Consider the following 22,368-nt stretch of genomic DNA (forward strand, 5'->3'; position numbering starts at 1 on the left):
ACTACAGACCTACACTGGACTGCATAAAGTGCACAAAAACATTGTAGACATTACAATAAATAATAAACAGGACAGTAGAGCAGTAAGGTGTCAGTCCAGGCTTCGGGTATTGAGGAGTCTGATAGCTTGGGGGAAGAAACTGTTACATAGTCTGGTCGTGAGAGCCCAAATGCTTCGGAGCCTTTTCCCAGACGGCAGGAGGGAGAAGAGATTGTATGAGGGGTGCATGGGGTCCTTCATAATACTGTTTCCTTTGCGGATGCAGCGTGTAGAGTAAATGTCCGTGATGGCTGGAAGAGAGACCCCGATGATCTTCTCAGCTGACCTCACTATCCGCTGCAGGATCTTGTGATCTGAGATGGTGCAATTTCCGAACCAGGCAGTGATGCAGCTGCTCAGGATGCTCTCAATACAACCCCTGTAGAATGTGATGAGGATGGGGGGTGGGAGATGGACTTTCCTCAGCCTTCGCAAAAAGTAGAGACGTTGCTGGGCTTTCTTTGCTATGGAACTGGTGTTGAGGGACCAGGTGAGATTCTCTGTCAGGTGAATACCAAGAAATTTGGTGCTCTTTACGATCTCTACCGAAGAGCCGTCGATGTTCAGCGGGGAGTGGTCACTCCGTGCCCTCCTGAAGTCAACAACCATCTCTTTTGTTTTATTCACATTAAGAGACAGGTTGTTGGCTCTGCACCTGTCCATTAGCCACTGCACCTCCTCTCTGTAAGCTGACTCGTCGTTCTTGTTGATGAGACCCACCACGGTCATGTCATCGGCAAACTTGATGATATGGTTCGAGCTGTGTGTTGCAGCACAATCATGGGTCAGCAGAATGAACAGCAGTGGACTGAGCACACAGCCCTGGGGAGCCCCAAGCTCAGTGTGATGGTGTTGGAGATGCTGCTCCCGATCCGAACTGACTGAGATCTCCCAGTCAGGAAGTCTAGGATCCAGTTGCAGAGAGAGGTGTTCAGGCCCAATAGGCTCAGCTTTCCAATCAGTTTCTGAGGGATGATTGTGTTGAATGCTGAACTGAAGTGTATGAACAGCATTCGAACGTATGTGCCTTTTTTGTCCAGGTGAGTTAGGGCCAGATGGAGGGTGGTGGCAATGGCGTCATCTGTTGAGCGGTTGGGACAGTACGCAAACTGCAGGGGGTCCAATGAGGGGGGCAGCAGGGTCTTGATATGCCTCATGACGAGCCTCTCGAAATACTTCATGATGATGGATGAAAGTGCAACAGGACGGTGGTCATTTAGGCAGGACACTGAAGACTTCTTCGGCACGGGGATGATGGTGGCGGCCTTGAAGCACGTTGGAATGGTGGCGCTGCTCAGGGAGATGTTGAAGATGTCAGTGAGAACATCTGCTAGCTGGTCTGCACATCCTCTGAGCGCTCTACCAGGGATGTTGTCTGGTCCAGCAGCCTTCCGTGGGTTGACCCTGCACAGGGTTCTTCTCACGTCGGCCACGGTGAGATACAGCACCTGGTCATTCGCAGGAGGGGTGGACTTCCTCGCCGCCACGTCATTTTCCACCTCAAACCAGGCGTAGAAGTTATTCAGCGCATTTGGGAGGGAGGCATCACCTGAATGAGGACATGACTATTTTTGGTGGTGGGGGGTGGGGGGGAAGAGTATAATGCCCTGGTTAAGATTGTTAATGCTATGCTGTAGGTATTTCATTTTAATGGTCCTGTAAGAGCAGTTTGTTCTACTTTTAGCATGTTTGGGTTTGAGCTAAAGGAGCTTTGTTGTTCAACATAGGAATGTTGTGTCAATCGATCAGGATGGTGGAAATGGGAGAAGGTTCGAGAGAGAGCTGGGCGCAGAGGTTTTTGGGGATTGGCGCTTGTATGAGTTGAGGTCTTTTTGGCGGGAGCTGGGAAAAACAGAAGATGGCTGAGGATGCTGTCCCTGTTGCACAAAGTTCTTTGTGCAGATGAATGGCTTCAAGGAGGAAGGAGCAATACTCCAGTGGGAGAACCCGTTTGTTCAAGATGGATTTCGAGCAACATTCAGAATTTGGTGTGTACTTTCACGCAGACTGCGGGTCCAGCGCGTGAGTTCAAGACAACTTCAAGATGAGCTGCATCTTATGTGGACATTTGGACTGGGTTAACTGTAATGGGCCCTTTTATGTTTCTTTTTTCTTTTGTTTTTCCTACTAACTGTTCAATAAAGCTGAAGTCTCTTTGTAATTGTATGCAGTGTACAACCTGTTATTTCTCGCTGACAGGTAGTTGCAAGTGGGAAGCATTTACACAGTATTCGCTCAGATTGGGGGTGCGCATGTGGTCGAAACATCACTGCCCTCCCAGTCTGATTTGACCCAAGTCATATTGACTCTAGATGTTCGGGGTTCGAGAAAGGTGATTTTCTTGCAGCTGAGTCCATTGGCTTATTAGCAAGGGGCTACCAGCCATATTCCTAGAGGTGCCCATTAAAAAAGTGTTTCAACTACAAATGGTGGTTAATGTGACCAGGCACATTTTCAAAACAGAAATTCATATTCAGGGTCATATGGTTTTAACAACGAATCAGACTGAGACTGCTCTGTGCTCTTTATAAGAGAATAAAGATATTGCATCATAAATATGTATTGAACCAAAGGAAAGGAATTTGTGCATGATCTAATAGCCTGAATGAGAGCAGGAATGCTTCCCAAGACTAGATTAAGAAAGGATTCAGATAACCTTTAAAGCTAATACAAATCTTCACTTTGAATGATGTCTGGTTATAAATATTAAAGCAGACTCGCACAAGACTAATTGGAATTTCTAATGTAAACATAATGATCAACTTTCTTGAAAATGATTAAATTTTTCAGATGTTGCTTTTCAAAATCAGCATAATTTTTAATTCGCTCTAAAACCCCCAGCTCATTATTAGTGTAATTATGTATTAATAAAAGTGAACAAGCATGATACAAGATTCAAAAGGTCATTTTGGATCTCAGGCCACAGTAGAGGGCTGTATAGAAGGAGAAAGGGAATGTGGTTTTAGGGAGGAAACTGTTGAACTGTGCCAGGGATGGGAGGGATAATATTGGTCAGAATCAAACACAGTTCACTCCACTGCATAGAGCCAATCCCCACCTTAGTCTTGTGTGACAGCTCTGTCGCGCTTGTCCTGTTTCGTGTGACTGGTCACTGGGTGACACCTGAGCTTGGTTTCTGTGACCTTGTAGGTATTGGTAATTGGGATTAGGTCTATTGTTTTCACGTGCACTGAGATGCAGTGAACAGCTTATACATCCATGCCATCCAAACAGATCTTTCCAAACGTAAGTACATCGAATAGAAAGAAACAGAATGCAGAAGACAAAGAAAATGCAGCTCAGGTGGACAAATAAAGTGCAAAGTCCACGACACGGCAGATTGGGAGATCAAGGATTAATTTTTCAGTACTTGGGAGGAGGGATGCTCATGAGCCTGAAAAAAGTGAGACAGAAGCTGCTCTTGATTCTGGTAGTACAGAATCAACAGCAGCTTATTGTTCCCTCAGGATCAATGAAGTGTGTCTGTCTGTACATACTCTGGGGTCAGGGTCCAGACCGTCTGCTGCGTGTGCAGCAGGAGCCGGATGGGAGGCAAGAATGTTAGGAATCAGGCCTGAGCTTTCCCTGTGGCCAGTGTCCGAGCACCCTCTGCGGTCAGTTTCTGAACTCAGTCCGTGATCAGAAACTTTGGTTCTTAACTGATCCACCCCTGCCCGAGCTCTCCCTGTCGTCAGTGATTGAGCCTCTCCTGCGATCGGTGACTGAGGTTTCCGTGTTGGGTCAGTGATTGTGGTCACAACTGAGCACCCCCGTGGGGGTCAGTCACTGAGATCCCCCATAATCAATGTCTGAGCTCCCCTTTTAGTCAATGATTGAGCACCCCCTGTGGGGTCAGAGGCTGTGGTCAGTGATTGGATTGTGGCCAAGGACTGAGCTTCCTCTGTGCTCAGTGTCTAAGGTCCTCCTGTGGTCCATCACTGAGCAACCCCTAAAGTCAATTGTGTTCCTATATCTTGGTTTCATTTGTAAAATAAATGGTTTCACTACACAATTAATCACACAAACTGCTGTTGTGCTGTTTATGATTCCAATAGCTCGGGGTAACGTGATAGAAGTTTCTGAAGCATTAACCAGATCTGATACAATAGACCAAGAGAAATTATTTTCACTGATTGGATAGGACTGGGCATTGTCTACAATTTAACACAGAGACTCCCATGGGTGAAGCTGGGAAAATTTAAAAATGTCAGCTGTGCTTGCCCATTCTGACTTTATTTACAAATGGCAGCTGATAGTAAGTCAAATGTTAATTTTAAATCTGAGATTGCTGGAAGCAAAATCATTACAGCATATGGACCAATGACGAAAGCTGGGTTTGAGGTGAGCTATGATCCTATTGAATGTTGGGAAAGCCTTGAAGAATTGAATGGCCTTTCCCTTTTCTACTGTTGTTACAGTCAGTAACTCAACTCCTTCTACGGTCAAAGAGCAATCTTCACCTGGTGGTATGTTTCACAGTCTGGTGATGTACAGTCACACAGTATGGTGTGCATACAGTCAAACAGGATAGTGAAAGTTATACCTAGACACTTAGCTAAGGCAAAGTAAATTGCAAGAAACCTGACCTCTCATCCCTCCAGGTAGTTGTCATTAAGTTATTACTCTCGCGCTGCTCATATTAATGCATGCATCATTCTGGATTGTCACTACGTTGTATCTATTCAAAATTAAGCTTAGCTAACCTTACTGGTGAGTTAGTTTATCACTCAAAGATTCCTGACCAACAAAATGCAAATTAAAGCGACTGAACCTGAAATAGGAGTCCCTGAGCACCTTGAGAGAAATCTGGAATTCAGGTTAATAACATTAATAATTTGATGAGCTGCCTTGAAAATAATTTTCTTTTCATTAGCAGGGAAGGCGTACAAAGATACAGTACCTACAAACGAATTCACAGTTTCTTGGCGACAGGTACCTTCTATACAGAGACTTTTTTTTTGTGGTGTGAAGTAACACCCGCTTGCAATTGAGAGGAAATGATATTTGTGAATGCAAGAGATTCTGCAGACACTGGGAATTTTGAGCATGATACACAAAATACTGGAGGAACTCAGCACGTCAGGCAACATCTAATAAAGAGCCGACATCTCAGGATGAGACCCTTCAGCAGGATTGGAAAGGAAGGGGGCAGAATCCGGAATAAAAGGGTCTGAGGGAGGAAGGGGTCTGAGAGGAGAGGAGAGTGGACCACAGAAGAAAGGGAAGGAGGAGGGGCACCAGAGGGAGATGATGGACAAGTGAGAAGGGAAGTGGTGAGATGGGAACCAGAAGGTGAAATGGAAGGAAGAAGTGGGGGGCAGGGGCAAAATTACTGTAAGTTAAGGAAATCAACTTTTATGCCATCAGGCTGGAGCTACCCAGACAGAATCTGAGGTGTTCTTCCTCCATCCTAGGTGTGGCCTCATTGTGGCAGTACAGGAGGCTGTGGGCCAATATGCCAGAATGGGAAGGGAAATTCGAATTGCAATGGGTGACCGCCGGAAAATCCTGCCCTTTGTGGCAGATAGAGTGAAGATGTTTGACGAAGCGGCCCTCCAATCTACCATACCTCTACATTGGAGTTTATTGCCCTCCATAGAAAGATATTTGCCATGGACAATATTGGAAATATTGGACAATATTGAAAATCCTCAAATCCAATTGGTGGCTAAACCCAGAGATACAAAAATATCCTTCTTAGTGAAATGGGGTGAACTTTAACTGTCCGTGTGGTGTTTGCACGTTCTCCCGGTGATCACATGGAGTTTGTTTAGGTGTTCTGCTTTCCTCCCGAATTCCAAAGACATGGTGTTTGGTGGATTAATCAGCCACTCTAAATTGCACCTATTTTGTGGGGGAGTGGTTGAACCTGGAGTAGATCTGATGAGAATGTAGGAAGAATAAAAAATGGAATTAAAATAGTGTGTGTAAATGGGGGCTTGATAGTGCAGATTCAATGGGCTGAAGGGCTGGATCTTTCTATAACCATGTTCTAACTGCAGAGCAACACAGCTCAAGAACTACCAGTACAGGAATCCACCAAGTCAAGTCAAGTCAAGTCACCTTTTATTGTCATTTCGACCATAACTGCTGGTACAGTGCATAGAAAAAAAGAGACAACGTTTTTCAGGACCATGGTGTTACATGACACAGTACAAAAACTAGGCTGAACTACGTAAAAAAACAACACAAAAAAAAGACACACACAACAACTACACTAGACTACAGACCTACACAGGACTGCATAAAGTGCACAAAAACAGTGCAGGCATTACAGTAAATAATAAACAGGACAATAGGGCAAGGTGTCAGTCAAGGCTCTGGGTATTGAGGAGTCTGATAGCTTGGGGGAAGAAACTGTTACATAGTCTGGTCATCAGAGCCCGAATGCTTCGGTGCCTTTTCCCAGACGGCAGGAGGGAGAAGAGATTGTATGAGAGGTGCATGGGGTCCTTCATAATGCTGTTTGCTTAATAGTTAAATTAATAATAGTTTAATAATTAAATAGTTAAACCAATAGTTAAACCAATCTCTACACGGCCACATGTTTCACACTAAACACTCAATGGTAAATATAATGTTAATGTTTATATGTAAGTTTTTAAAAAATAAGGACATATTTTCATATTGATGATTTAGCCTTTTATAATTCAAAATTCAGATAACTATAGATAAATAATTGAGAAATATTGAAGTGTATGGCTGTCAAGGTACAGGATGAGGTTTGTTGGTTTTTACCTTTGATTTAGAGGTTCCCAGATGAATTAGCTTTCAAAAATTACCTCTGCAGCACATTACCTCTCAATTTGGACCCATCAGGATTTATGGTTTTCTGGCAATTATTATTTTGCAACAGGTTAAAGCATTTTTCATCCCAGTTCACGTCCTCTATTGAGCCAAAAAAAATCTGCAATTTTTCCACTTGCTCAGGGACAGCCCAGCACAATTGACTAGTCCACAGTTATCAGGAGGAAAATCTCCTGTCGTTCAAGTCAAGTCAAGTCAAGTTTATTCTCATTTAACTATATACACTTTTTTAATGTACATAGAAACAGACCAGGGTATAAAGCACAGTGTAGTACACATAACACACACAGCACATGATAACTTATGAAGGCAAGGATAGAATCTACAGATGAATCACACTTAAATAACAAACTAAAGTGCATTAATATTAAATATTGAAAGGTACGGAACTGATTAACTAGTGACACTTCAAATACGATACGGCAGGGAGTTCAGAAGCCTAATGGCCTGGGGAATAAAACTGTTTCTCAGTCTAACCATTCTTGCTTTTATGCATCAGACTCTCCTGCCTGATGGTATGAAGTCAAAGAGGATGCCGGATGGATGGGTGGGATCCTTAATAATACTAAGGGCCCTGTGTATGCAGTGCTCCTGATAAGTGTCTCTGACGAATGGTAGAGAGACCGCTATGATCCTCTCATCTGTGCTCACAGTCCCTTGCAAGGACTTCTGGTCTGATGCTCGATTGCTCCCATACCAGATGAAGATGTGAAACTTGTCAGGATGCTCTCAATAGTGCTCCTGTGAAACACAGTTAAGATGGGGGAGAGGGATCCTTGCTTGCTTCAATCTTCTTTAGAAGTGGAGACACTGCTGTGCCTTCTTGTTCAGGGAGGGACAAGTGAGGTCACCCGTGATGTGAACTCCCAGAAACTTGGTGCACTTAACTCTCTCTAAAGAGGAGCCACGTATTCGCAGAGGGGGGTGGTTCATCTGCACCTTCCTGAAGTTCACAATAATTTCCTTTGTCTTCTCCACATTCAGGCTTAGGTTCTTCTTCTCTCACCAATCCACCAGTCACTCCGCTAAACGCCATCTCATCATCGTTCTTGATAAGGCCGACTACTCTTGAGTCATCTGCAAACTTGATGATACAGCTTGAGCTGGATCCTGCTATACACTCATCCGTGTGAACATTAGTGGGTTGAGCACACAGCCTTGGGCTCAGGGTAATGGGACAAGAGCTGCTGCCCACACAAACTGACTGTGGAATTACTGCTACGAAGTCCATTATCCAGTTGCAGAGGGAGGTGTTGAGACCCAGCGAGGACAGTTTCCCCACCAGCTTCTGGGAAATGATGGTGTTGAATGCCAAACTGAAGTCTATAAACAGCAGTCTGGGATATGAGATCCCGTTTTCCCAGGTGGGACAGGACAGGGTGGTAGGCTGAGGCTATTGCATCGTCGGTGGATCGATTTGAGAGATAAGCGAATTGGAAAGGATCTAATGTAGCCTGAAGAAAGGCTTTAATGTGCTCCATGACCAGCCACTCAAAGGATTTCATAATGGTTAATGTTAATGCCACCAGACAGTAGTCATTTAGGCAGGTTACTGTCATCTTCTTTGGCACTGGAATAATGGTTGCCACCTTGAAAACTGAGGGGACAATGGATTATTCCAGAAAGAGATATTGAATATATGTGTTAGCACCTCCATCAGCTGGGCTGCACAGTCTTACAGAACCCGACCTGATATATTACTGGACCTACGTGCAATGATATGGGGCAAAAATGCCTGGCTCCTAATGGATACCATTTCAAGGCTTGATTTTCAATTAATTAAAATCCTATTTAAGCAAAGCAGAGAAGTGATCAATACATTGCCACAATAGGGAATAAGAACTTGTTTACAGTTTTAACTAGCTGAGAAATAATAATTACCAGAAAGTAATAAATACTGATGAGTCTAAATTAATTACCACAAAGTTAATTCACCTGGGATGTTATGAGTTACTGAGTTAAACTAACACACTTACAATCAGCCATACTTTTAACTGCATTCATTGTCATGTATCTAAATACATATCCTATAAATATCTCAATATGAACAATAAATGTCCAAGATATTGTTTGAAACAATTTAACAACTGGAAAAAATAATTTATTTATTAGTGTTAACAGGCTTAATATGTGTAACTAAATCTGTTGAACAAAATGAAAAATGACAATACAATTGCATATCTAGTGCATTTCGCCAATAAGATTTTCATTCATCCGTTGAATGTGGACTGCACTTGTTCTGCTAGGAAAGTGTTACAAACTTGCTCCACTGCTTTCCACCATCTTTTCCTCTTTCCATTCAGTCCAGATAAAGGGTCTCGACCCGGATTGCCAACAATCCAATCAGACTGGCCAACCAGCACAAAAGTGCTCTGTCTTGTACTATCTTTTACCACCTACAGAGAGAGGCAAATGGATCAAAGTGTGTGGGAGGGAGGTTGGAATTTGGAGACAATACAAAGGGCTACCCCCTTTACTTATCAGATGACCATTTGTATTCCTACTTGTCTCTCTTCAGCAGCTCTCTCACATTTTTTCTTCATTCCCCCTGTGTCTACCTCCATCTATCATTCACCTGTCTCTGTCTCCCAACTTCAACCCTCCTCCTCCACTCCACTACCTAATGCAATCTTCCCATCATTTATACCACCCTTCAGTCCCCCAAGCCTGCCTCATCACTCCTGTCTCCTCTTTATACTGGCTCCTCTCCTCACTCTCAGTCCTGATACAGGCTTTAGACCTGAAACACTGACAATTCCTTTGCCCGCAGACATGCTGCTCAACACACTGAGTTCCTTCAGTGGGCTGTTTGTTGAAACAGAGATTCCAGTTGCTTTTAGTCTTAATTGTTGATCCTCATCCAACAACCTTTCCATTTTGACCTTTTACGTGGTTCTAGCAAAGTTCAAACTCAAGAAGCAGCATCTTATCTTACAAATCAACCCTCAGCCCTTAACAATACGTTAAAAATTTTCAGATAACCAGCCCTTTCAGTTTGTACTAGAGCTGTTCAGTTTTGATGAAGGGCCATCAAACTGCAATATTAATTCTGGTTAACCCTCTCCGTAGATGCTGCCTGACTTTCTGGCTATTTCCAACACTCTCCTTTACTTCAGATTTCCAGATAACATTGCATAGGCAGAAAGGGTTAATTTAGTTAGGGGTTTGATTACTTCAGCACAGCATCTTGGGCTGAAGGGCCTTTTCCTGTGCTGTTCCGTTCTAAATGAGGACAGAGGCAAGTGCAGGAAAAGCAGTGCTAGAACCATGAAATACAACAGACAGTTTATTTTGGATCCCTCAAAGTGAAACATCAAGCACTTGGCTCATTTAAACTCCATCTGAAACTTCACCAACCATATCTGTAACGATATTCTTTGGCAGCCTTCCACAAAGCCACCAATCTCTCTACCTTGCAGTACCTGAGATGTCTGAATGGGGTTTAATTCCTGCCACGGTCGATAAAAAGTTTGTAAATTCTGCCATCAACCTCATGTTTTTCCTCCGGGTGCTCCGGTCTCCCACATTCCAAAGACATGGTTAGGGACTGTGAGTTGTAAGCACGCTACATTGGTGCTGGAAGCTTGGCGACACTGGTAGGCACCCCAACACAACCTGCGCTGATTTGAATGGATGCTGCCAACACATTTCACTGTATATTTTGATATTTCAATGTACATGAGACAAATAAAACTAATCTGTACCCTTAGCTCTTTAATTTACTAAGCCACACATCCACATTTATTTATGTATCACAAACAGCAGAGGGCCAAGTATGGACCCCCGTAGAACACACTTATTTACAATGCTGTCAGGTGGGTCAGCTGCAGTTAGTAGGCCTTCAACGCCCTCCCTCAGCCAGCATTAACTTTGTCATCCAGTCTTTCGGTCTTCACCCTGTCAACATTAATGCCTTTATTCTCCCCAACCCTCCTCCCTTCCCCCTCACCTCTACCTCTGCAACCTGAAGCATGTTTGATCTCTAACCTCTAAGTTCCATTGTAACGTCGACAGGCAAAGCATTGACCCTTTCTGCTGATGCTGCCTGGCCTGTTGAGTACTTCCAGCACTTTCCGTTTTTACTTCAGATTTCCACCAAATGCACATTTTTTTTTACACATTGTTGTGTAATAATTATGTTGCTCCTTTTTAATCTGGAGAAAGGTATTTAAATAGGTCTACAGCTCAATAGAGTGAAAGATGATCTGTCAAGGTCTGTGTGACTTTGGAGGACATCCATAATCATGTGAATTCCCTTGTGGGCTAAACTAAAATAAACAACACAGAACTAATTAGAATACCTCCAAAATGTAAATAGACTTAGGATATAGAATGAACCCAGCAGTCGCTCACTCAGCCAGATAACATATTGAAAATCCAGATTATTACACAAAATGCCTTGATAATTCATATGAAAATGCTTTTAAATTTTAATACCTTACTTGAAGTAACAGACCATCTTTTACCATTGTATCTGAAATATTCTGCAGACGTGGCTGGTCTTCCATCTCTGTCATTGTTGTTTAAAGTTAGCCCACTGTCTGTTTTTCAATTACATGATTATGCCCCAATCCTAAAATGAGACACAGTCTTTAATAATAACAATAGTTGCTTAAACTGATTTTCAGACATTTCCACACACACTCAATGCTCTTTTGGACACACTTTTGGAAATATATTAGTAAGGAATATTTTCATGCAGTACGAAGTTCAGGGTTGAGATTATCTGTACCTTGATTCAGATTCAGATTCAGTTTATTTGTCATTTAGAATCCACAAATGCAATGCAGTTAAAAAAATGAGACAACGTTCCCCCAGAATGATATCACAAAAATGACAAAATAGACTACACCAGAAAATCCACGTAACGTTTGGCAATCTCCAATCCAGAGTCCGGAGAGGCTGCTGCGTATTAATATTGCGCTACCGTCTTAGCGCGTTTCCTGGAAAGGAGCTCCAAATCCACCAGACAAACAAGACCAAAAACTAAAGCTACAAGACCTGCACAAAAGTTACAACATATAGTTACAGCAGTGCAAACAATAGCATAATTGATTAAAAAAAAAACAGACTATGGGCACAGTAAAAATAGCCCAAAGATGTTAAAGGACTATAAGTTCAAAAGAAATCACCATACAGTTTCCACAAGTCCCCAGGGTCCTGACAGACTCGCCATCCCACGCCGGCGACAGAAGAGAATACCCCCCGCTATGGACTTCCATGGCGCCACCCAACTCAGCCTCGCAGACGCAGCACACACCGAAAGCGACCTGACCGCAGCGGACTCCGAGTCTGTCGAACCTCCGTGCCAATGACCATCCCCTCCGGCACACCTTCTCCGAGCACCATCCTCTGCCGAGCATATTAAGACGGCCCCGCCAACGGCCATCGGCAACACGACCCCGAGGACTGGGGGCCGTTCTTCCCAGCAGAGTCCCGGACCTCACAGCAGCAGCAGCAACGAAGAAGGTCTTCCTGGAGATTTCCCGATATTCCTCTGTGCTCCCACGTCCGTTTTCAATTGATTATGATTGCGCACGGCACTCCACTTCACAAGTAACAGATAATCAGCTCCGGAGTGGCCACTGCAAGCTGTGTCACGCCGCCATCTTGGAATATCTTACTAACAATCACTGCTGAAAATTTAAGGAAATGTTTATTCTTAGGCTTAATGGAGAGCCTGTAGAGGTAGAAGGCCGCCCTCCTGATGCTTACCACGACCAACTAAAATCCAACTACTTTCGCTCTCCAGATGAAGGGTCTCGCACAAAACACTAACACTCATTTCTCTCCACAGATGCTAGCTGGCCCATTGAGTTCTTCTACTATCTAGTTTATTGCCCCAGGTTCCAGCATCTGCTGTCTCTTGTGTTTCCGTTTTGGTATTCTACATTAAATGGCAATGTTTCATCTCCACCTAAATAGTGGCAGTAAGCGCAATAACATTACAGCACCACAGAGCATTGATCAGGGTTCGATTCCTGCTGCTATTTGTCAGGAGTTTGTGCATTCTCCTTATAACAGTGCGGGTTTCCTCCAGGTGCTCCAGTTTCCTCCCACATTCCAAAAATGCAAGGTTAGAGATAGGGTTAGTAAATTGTGGGCATGCCACATTGGCACCAGAGGTGTGGTGGCCCTTGCCAGCTCAACCTGGCACAATCCGTGCTAATCTGATTTGATGCAAGTGACAAATTTCACTGTATATTTTGAATTGGAAAAATAAGTTGAATTTCCCCATGGGGATGAATAAAGTATCTATCTATCTATCTATCTATCTATCTATCTATCTATCTATCTATCTATCTATCTAGTTGTCAAATAAACCTAATTTAATCTAAAAAAAAACAGAGCACAAAGGCAGTTTTAATGAACAGTTTTCAATATAAAATTCTTGTTTCTTTCTCCACAGATGCTGCCTGACCTGCTGAGCATTTCCCAGTAATTCTTGGTTATATTCCAGATTCCTAGCATTTACATTTATTTTTATTTTCATTGAAACAACCTTCTCTTTACCCTGTTGCTGCTTTTAAAAGTGCCAGGGGTGGTAGTACATGCAGATACATTAGGGACACTTAAGAGACTCCATTAGGCACATGGATGAAAGAGAAATGGAGGGTTAGGTGGGTGGGAAGTGTTAGAATTTATCTTGCAGTAGGTCAAAAGGGTGGTACAACATTGTGGGCCGAAGGGCCTCACTGTGCTGTGCTGTTCTATGTTCAATGTTCTATGTTTTGTCAAGGGTCTTGTGCACAATTTAGTTGCATCCCTTACCCTCCAAAAACTCATTAATGGAATATAGTGCAACCTACTGAGAATCTTTAATGGAACCTCAGGGCTCCCGTCCTTGAAGCTTTACATACAGTTCACACACACCTACTGGAAGTGGTAATCATTCCCACAATTGCAAAATTGATAAATACTGTACAGTGCATCAGCACTCAGCCCACAGGTACATTCCTGAACTTCTTAATGCCTGCCACTTTAGTTCCTCATCTCACTCCCCTTATGTCTACATCAGAAAAGCTACCTTTGCTCTAAATCTTCTGTCACTATATTGGTTTGGTAACCTTCCTTCCCTTCACCTGCAACTTTCAGCACATTACCATCCTTACATCCCTCCAACTACCCTGTTGCAACTTTAACCCAACAAATCTTCTATTCTAAACCAGTGGCTCCTAAAGTGGGTGATATCACATCCCCCAGCTGTGATAGGAGTTTCTTTTTCAATATTTTTATTAATGTCTTACATAAAAGAATACTCGGTACAATAAGATATATAATATATATTGATTACAATATATTGAAATCACAGTTGAAGTATAATTACCCCATATCCATATAGATTAAATTTAAACATAAAATTGAAAAGAAATAATTTTATTATACAAAAAAAAACTAAACCCACTACCAGAAAAAAACAGCTGTTTGGTTAAAAGAAAAGAAAAAGAAAACCCTTAACATATAGTAAAACATATTATTAGCTAACATCTGTGCTTACTAGCAAATCAAAGATTTTGAAAGTAATTCAAAAAAGATTCCCACACTGTTAAAAAAAACCTTGTCTAGGTTCAGAAATCGAACAGCGAATTTTCTCTAAATTTAAGCAAGACATAACATCATGTAACCAATGAGTAGGAGTAGGCGGAGTGGCATCCTTCCACTTAAGCAACAATGCCCTCCTGGCTGTAAGAGAAATAAAGGCCAAAATATGCAAATCATGTGTCTCCAAAATAATATCATTTCCTCCAACAATACCAAATAAGGCAGTCAAAGGGTTAGGTTTAAAATTTACTTTAAAAAGCACCGGAAAAGTTTGAAATACTTCCTTCCAATATTTTTCAAGACTCGGACAAGTCCAAAGCATATGGATTAGTGAAGATAATCCATATGTTTCTAAGGGTCAATAAAGTTAAAAGGGGGCAGTGTTGGGGTGCTTGGTAGCAAGGCAGAGAAGCTGAGGGATTAAAGGATTAACTAAATAAAGTAATTACTTATGAAGAGTACTTGATCCTCAGTGCCTTATAATTGATTACAATGATCATATAATCACCTCATCTCTTGCTAACCCACTATTCTCTTAGAAATTGCTAAAAATGCATTATAGCTGTAGAACAGAAATGAGACACTTCTGTATTTGGCATATCATGAGAAACCTGGACTGAAGAAATTGTGTGTTTTCCGCACTCATCCCGTGCATTTTGCCATTCACTACTGTAGTACAGTGTTAACTAGTACAATCCCCAACCTTTACTCATGCGGTAACGTGATTCCTGAGAATTAGGGCTTGTTGTTCAATAGAGTAAAGTTCAGAATTTGCCCTTAGGAATGGTCTTGCCCACATTTCTCAAGTCCACGGCTAACCGAGCTCTCACTGCCCCTCTTTATGTACCTTCAGGCAGAGAGTCAGGCTTTGCTACGATGATGTCATAACTTTCCCCTTTATTGATCGCAGTACTTGAGGTTGAATTTAAACAACAGGAGATTGACTGTGGTAGCCAAATACCAGAAGCAGACCAACAGAAAAAGAAGCATAGACAGTATAGTGTGGAGTATCTTAAATACGGATTTATATCATTACCAAACAAGCAACAGCAGCCAATGGGTCTGTTGTGTGGAAAAGTTTTTCAAATGTGGCCATGAAACCACTCAGGCTCCTTGATCACTTGATAAGGACTCAGTCTGATAAAGCAAACACAAACTTGGCTTATTTTCAGTCACTTTGTGAAAACTTCCAGAAATGGAAAGCACTTTAAAAATGTTTGCCAGTATTTCATAACAAAACAGTGATGGTTTGCATGTGCCACACAACATTACATTGCTCATTGATAAATCTGGAATGCCACATACACTTGGGGAAGAGCTGATTCTGCCAGCAGGAAGGGAGGTTCAGAGTGCAGTTTTGTATAACTCACCAGACCAAATAATTAAAACATTTCCACGCAGCAATAACTCTGTTCAAAGATGAATAAATGAAATGTCTGAGATTGTGGAAGGCACATTGTACAATATACTTAGGACAACAGAATTTGCTCAGCAGTTAGTTCAGTCAGATTTTCCAGGCAGCAAATCTTTGCTTCTTTCACTTCGTGGAAGTTGAAAGCATGGTTCAAGAATTGTTATTTGCAAGGGGATTAGAAACAGATACGAAGGAGAAGTCAATATTTCTGGTCGTTGAACCATTTTTCAAAGAGAAGAGCATTGTGATTACCTGCTTGTGCAACAGATGGGGTGCCATCGATGACACAATGCCACAGTGGGGTCATTACTTTCTTGTAAAAAAAAGCTGTACCTAACATATTTGCTATTCACTGTGTAATTCACAGACAACACCTTCTCACATAAGACAAACTCATTAAACACTTTTATCACAATGGTACATAAAATCAAGACCCATGCTCTCAATTCTCAACTATTTTGAGAACTTTGTATTAGACAATAGACAGTAGGTGCAGGAGTGGGCCATTCGGCCCTTCTAGCCAGCACCGCCATTCACTGTGATCATGGCTGATCATACACAATCAGTACCCCGTTCCTGCCCTCTCCCCATATCTCTTGACCCCGCTATCTATAAGAGCTCTATCTAACTCTCTCTTGAATGCATCCAGAGACTTGGCCTCCACTGCCTTCTGGGGCAGAGCATTCCACATATCCACCACTCTCTGGGTGAAAAAGTTTTTCCGCATCTCTGTTCTAAATGGCCTAGCCCTTATTCTTAAACTGTGGCCTCTAGTTCTGGACTCACCCATCAGCGGGAGCATACTTCCTGCCTCCAGCGTGTCCAATCCTTTAATAATCTTATACGTTTCAATCAGATCCCCTCTCATCGTCCTAAGTTCCAGTGTATACAAGCCCAGTCGCTCCAATCTTTTAACATATGACAGTCCCGCCATTCCGGGAATTAACCTTGTGAACCTACACTGCACTCCCTTAATAGCAAGAATGTCCTTCCTCAAATTTGGAGACCAAAACTGCACACAATACTCCAGGTGGGGTCTCACCAGGGCCCTGTACAGCTGCAGAAGGACCTCTTTACTCCTACACTCAATTCCTCTTGTTATAAGGGCCAGCATGCCATTAGCTTTTCTTCACTGCCTGCTGTACCTGCATGCTTGCTTTCATTGACTGATGTACAAGAACACCTAAATCTCGTTGTACTTCCCCTTTTCCTAACTTGACTCCATTTAGATAGTAATCTGCCTTCCTGTTCTTGCCACCAAAGTGGATAACCTCACATTTATCCACATTAAACTGCATCTGCCATACATTTGCCCACTCACCCAACCTGTCCAAGTCACCCTGCATTCTCATAACATCCTCCTGACATTTCACACTATTGAGACTGTTGAACAGTTTGAACACTTTCTGTTGCACACAGAAATCAGATGGCTTTCAAAAGGAAATTGCATGAGATGCGTTTTTGCAGTTTTTGAAACAGTGATAAAATTCTTTGAATACTTGAACGCTTCAATCAATAATGAACTTAATAATACTAGGCAAGAATACTAGGCTTATTTGCTGGAATTACTCTCAAAGTTTAATGGAATCAGGCTTCAACTGCAAGGAAACGATGTGAAACTTATCAAAGTCAAATCCATCGTCTCCACATTTCTGTCCAACTTAACACTATTTAAGTGCAACATTAGCCATTGCAACCTTTTCCAATTTCCAAGCCTCTCTGAGTTGGAATTGAAAGAGTGAGTACCAGATGTTGAATTTCAGATATACTGTGCCCACCTTGGTAACATACATAAAGATTTGTCAGAGAGATTTCAGGATCTTCTTTTGATCCAAGTTCCAGATTGGGTAATAAATCCATTCGTGAACACTTGTAATGGAGAATTAACAAGAAACACGGAGAAAGAACTTATTTTGCTGCAAAATTACTTCGAGCTGAAGCTGAGGTTCAAAAACTCAGACCAAGAATTTTGTTGGAGAAAAAGTATCTCTGAACACTATACTGCATTGTAGAAAATGTCCTTTATTGCCTTTCGAAACTCATATTTAGAAAGGTTGAGTTTCACTGCAGTCGCCCAACTTCTTTCAAAGCATCGGAGCAAACTGCAAATCACTGAACATTGGGACCTGAGACTCCTTCTGACTGACATTCAGCCCATTCAGATGCTAAGAGGCTGATATCACTGTACCATCTCTCTCATTGAACAGCGAAAAAGCAATGAAGCACTGAATAGGTGGATTACCAATGTATGACCTAAAGTTGTTGATGAAAATTGTTTTTACAGTAATTAAATAAAGAAATAACTTTAGTTGTAGCTTTAAATAGATTTGGATAATATTTTGCAAATATTTGTCACTGTTTTGAATTTGCTTTTCCAATTTCCTTTCATTGTATCATAGATCCATTTTCTTTATACTGTTTATGTAATGATGGGAAAAGGAGGAGGGGAGTGCTGGGGATGTGGTCTGGGATCCAAGGGGATATAACAGAAAGAGTTGGGAACCACTGTTCCAAACCATTCCTCCCTTCCCCTCTCTGTCACTTAAAACAAGCTTTTATTCTCTTTCCAGTTTCTAAGGAAGGGTCTGCAGCCTGATGGGTTAATCCTGTTTCTCTATCCATAGGTATTGCCTTTCTGGCGGTTTTCTTTTTTGGTTGCAAAACTTCTCAACAATGAAATGTTATGAACCCCTTAACTGGGTCACTTACCAGCAAAGATAGAGAGGTCCGTTGAAGTCTGATGGTACTATTTTTAACAGTATTTTTTTAGTAAAAATACACAAAAATAATATCAATGCAAACATACAGGTAATATACATCATCAATACTAAATCTAAAAGTGCAGGTATAATAATAATCAATAAGAAATAAGCTCTATCGTTGTCTAGGGGATAATGTATTGTCCGATGGAAATATAAAAGTCACTCAGTTCATTCAGGCTGCAGCCTTTGGTTGGAGAGAGACAGATTTTAGAAACTTGTCGGCTTTCCTTTATCCGATCTGGATCCGTATTCGTCCTTTAGCGAGGCCGTTCTGTAGAAGACTTGTCATCCGGGCAAGGATGGACACACACACAAGTTTCCACCGGTCTCATACGTTTCTCCTGGTGTGTCTGAAGGGGTTGTTCCCCAGACCCTCTTTAATCCTTACTCAGGGGGTCTCAGATGTCAATCAGGTTGGGATGATGCAATCCCTCAACCAGCCCACTCTGGTCATTCCCTGAGGGCTTCAATGAATAGTACAGTACTCAATACACAGTTCCGTCTCCAAGAGACAATAGCCGTTATCAAGGGTTCCGCCTTGCTGAGGCCAGGACACATTCCAAGCCTGTGTATTCTGGACGTCTCTCTCTCTCATTTCCTGGGTCCCAGACCCGAATTATTAGCGATCTTGCGATTCTCGAAAAGGAGGGGGCTACTTTGTACCCTTCGGCCCCTCAGAGTTGTGGCACATTTGTAACAGAAACAAGGAACTTTTCAAAGTCAAACACTCAACCATATTTATTTATGATATGCCCATCATGGCTTCCCTCTTCACATTGTTGTACTTCGGCTTTTTTTGCACTAAGAAGGATAACACTTTCAAACACTAGTGGCAGCTTACTTTCTCAGTTATCAGCAAACTTTGAAAGCAAATCCTTCATCTAAATCACTTAAACAAATTGTAAAAGATTGAATACCTACAGTGGCACACTATTTATTAAATCTTGGCAAGCACACACCCATCTATGCTTAGTCTCAGTTTCCTACTGGGGAACAAATTTTCCAGTTACAAAACTGTGTTACCACTTTCATTGCGAGCTTTATTTTCCATAATAATCTTCGATTGAACACCTTCTTGGATATCCTCTAGAAATTAGAGTCTAGTGCATCCACAAACTCCCCTTAAGCACCAGATCATGGAGGAAGCTAAGAATGCAACGGTCAAAGTAGGAACAGGACTGGGATTAAAGAAAGCAATGTCTGGAAACTGGAGAATTTGTGCCTCATTCTCTGATACGTTAGGCACATTACTATGTTCTGGAAAGTGAAGACAACAATGACACTTAATCAGTAATATTAATTTTGAATGTATTGCACTTAATATAATATGAATATTAATCAGTAATATTAATATTACACTACATCAAAATTTTTAATTTTGCATATATTGCTTTCACAGGTGTTTTCTTTTAGTGATCTCAGATAACTATTTAGCTCACTTCAGGAATTCCTCCTCTAGATAAACCTTCTTGGCAACATTCTACTTGGCACTATTGTTCCTTTTGTCAGTTATTCCATTCTGCCTTCTACCTCTCACAGATTGTCCCCCTTTGTCCTCAGTGCCCGGCAACCCACACACTTTTTTTTCACCTCAAAGCCTATTCATTCAGTTTCAATGAACCATCTGCAATATTAATCCTGTTTGTCTCCCTGTAGGTACTACCTGACTTATGAAGTTTTTTTTTCGTTATTCTTCATCTTTTCAGATTACTGTGCAGGAGATTTGGCTGTTGTTTTAGTTCCTATTCTTGAACTAAAGGAGGAAATCCCACCACTAGCTTGTCTCCTAATAGAAAATCACATCTACCTTTATTGTTTAAATTCCCTTTCTCTTGGATATAACTACCCTATTTTCTATGGGCATTAAACCTCCCTAAAAATATGACATTTTTATTGATATAGGGCTGCTATAATAGATTCATTCATTTATGAGCAACATCTTAAATTCACTACGTGACTCCAGACAAACCATGCAAATCATAGAAGTATATATGCAAGACTGTACTTACACTGCTAGGCATCTGTCACTTATGGTGACATTCCAGGGCAAAGGTTACACATTTCAGGCAGCAGCCTGTGACCAGCAGTTGCTATGGAAATACCCAGCCAATCACAAAGGAATTATTGTTGCATCTTAAGGGAGATGTGATGGATTGCATTACTATGAGAGCTTTTTTTTTGCCATAGTAGCTGTGTTGCTCAAACTGGTTGGTGCTGCAGAGCGACTTTACTATTTTTCTGAAGATCTGAATTCTCAAAGTAATCTCTTCTTTAAAATAGCACTTCTACACTTTATAGGGGGGGGAGAAATAGTCAAACCAGAAATAGTCAATGGCTATTGGTGCAAAACCAGCACCTCAAAGTGACTTTTACCTGTACTGAAACGTGGTGAATCATGAGACAATCTGCAGATGCTGGAAATCGAAAGCAGCACACGCTACATGCCGGAGGATCTCCGCGGACCGGGCAGCATCGATGGAAAAGAACAAACAGTTTTGGGCTAAGACTCCTCATCAAGACTGGAAAGAAAGGGGGGCAGTCAGAGTGAAAAGGTGGTGGGAGGGGAGAAAGAAGTACAAGGTGGCAGGTGATGGGTGAAACCGGGAGAAGAGGAGAGGTGGAGCAAGGAGCTGGGAGTTGACTGGTGAAAGAGATAAAGGGCTGGAGAAGGGGGAATGTGATAGGAGACGACCATGGAAGAAAGGGAAGGGGGAACGAGCACCAGAGGGCAGTGATGGGCAGGTAAGAAGATAAGGTGAGAGAGGGAAACAGGAATAGGGAATGCTGAAAGGGGTGGGGTCAATTATTGGAATTCCATGCCATCAGGTTGGAGGCTACCCAGATGGAATATAAAATGTTGCTCCTCCAATCTGAGTGTGGCCTCATTGTGGCAGTAGTGGAGACCATGGACTGACATGTTGGAATGGGAATAGGAAGTAAGCGGCCACTGGTCATACTTTCCCAAAGTGATGGGGCTGGGGTAGAAAGCTCAGTGATTGAGCTGCACATTGAAGGAGTAGAACATCAAACTCTGTTGAATGAGAATGGATGTGACACCATTAATCCCATTCATGAAATACTTCAGATGTTTAAGAAAAGCTGCTTGAATGTATGAAAGAGCCAGTGGGAGTGGGATTAATTGGACAGTTCTTTCAACAAGTCCACCAGGCGCAAATGGTCGAGTGATCTTTATCCGTTGGAGTACACCGTGATTACTTGGTTAAATTAAAATGAAACTCCTCTGATGGTCAGCCTTTGGTTTCCTGCAGAAGTGATTCCTGTCAGGTTGCAAGTTAATGATGATCAATATTGCCAGCATTACTTAGATGTTAATTTACAGTCTGCACGAGATTCCTATCCAATCACTGCAAATCTGTCTGGGATACATTTGTTAATAGTTACTAACAGCTGTGACGAATCTGATCAAAACCCATTAAGGTAACCCCATTTTGACTGCTGAAATTATTTTTGACCACCTTAAATTTAATTCTGAATCCTAACTTTGTAACATTTTAAAGATTGTAGAGGTCCCAGAGATGAGAGCTGAAGCCAATTTAACCCTGATGCAGAAGCTAGGAGAGAATGGAATGTGGAATTCTGTGCTCGATCAAAGGCAGAGCTGCAATTATAGATGTTTTTAACAAATTCGGTCTTCCACTGAAATTAAGATCTCACAGCCACAAAGGCGCTGGACCAGAGTTGTGCCACAGAGAAGATTGATCACATCTGAAGGCAGGGTTCAGCTCATAGCATAAAGGAACAGAGACGAACGGTGGGGCATCACAACCTTGGCTACTCTGTGAA

Source organism: Hemitrygon akajei, chromosome 32 (assembly GCF_048418815.1).
Source record: "Hemitrygon akajei chromosome 32, sHemAka1.3, whole genome shotgun sequence".
Classification (NCBI taxonomy): domain Eukaryota; kingdom Metazoa; phylum Chordata; class Chondrichthyes; order Myliobatiformes; family Dasyatidae; genus Hemitrygon; species Hemitrygon akajei.